The sequence below is a fragment of the Myotis davidii genome, unplaced genomic scaffold, assembly GCF_000327345.1.
Source record: "Myotis davidii unplaced genomic scaffold, ASM32734v1 scaffold517, whole genome shotgun sequence".
NCBI lineage: Eukaryota > Metazoa > Chordata > Mammalia > Chiroptera > Vespertilionidae > Myotis > Myotis davidii.
The window spans coordinates 33,873-34,583 of NW_006287924.1; positions in this window are offsets into that span (position 1 = coordinate 33,873).

Sequence of the window (711 nt, forward strand, 5' to 3'; positions counted from 1 at the left end):
GTTCTTTTTCTGTTTGGTATTTTATAGACACTTTCTGCACGTGAAGAGAGAATCAAAGTTGTGTTCCCCTAGCCTAGATTCCTTCCCAGTGAGAAATATGATGTAATGAGAAACAGAAGCAGCCTTAATAAAAAACCTCAGTGACTCTTACTCATCTTTTTTGAAGGATTCTATGTGCCAGGAACTTAGCACACAGATGAATGAGAGCTTTATAGTCATCATCTACTTAATCCTCACAACAATCTTATGGAGTATTTATAAGAGTGGATGGCATTTTTTGAGCCATTTATATGTGGCAGGTATTCTTTTGGGGGTTTTACATACACTATTTAATTTAATCACTAAAACAAATACTGTGAACTAGACATTTCCATTAGCCCCATCTTCAAGCTGAGGACACTGAGTGTAGAGTAAGGTCACACAGTTAATCATGGAGGAACCAAGATTTTAACTTGAGCCCAAGCTCCCTCAGCTGCATCTCTTACCCAGTTTCTGTCACTTCCCATGCCAAATAGGTTAAAACAGTGAGAATTAATCCACTGTGTCATAGCAACAGCTCATTGCTCCTCCAAATTAGTAAAAATTAGAACTGACAGGACAATATAATTTTAGAAATGGAAGGGACTTTCAATATCATATGATCCAACTTCATTTTATAGATGAGAAAACTGAAGATTAATAAAGTTACAAGATTTACCCAAGGTCACAAAG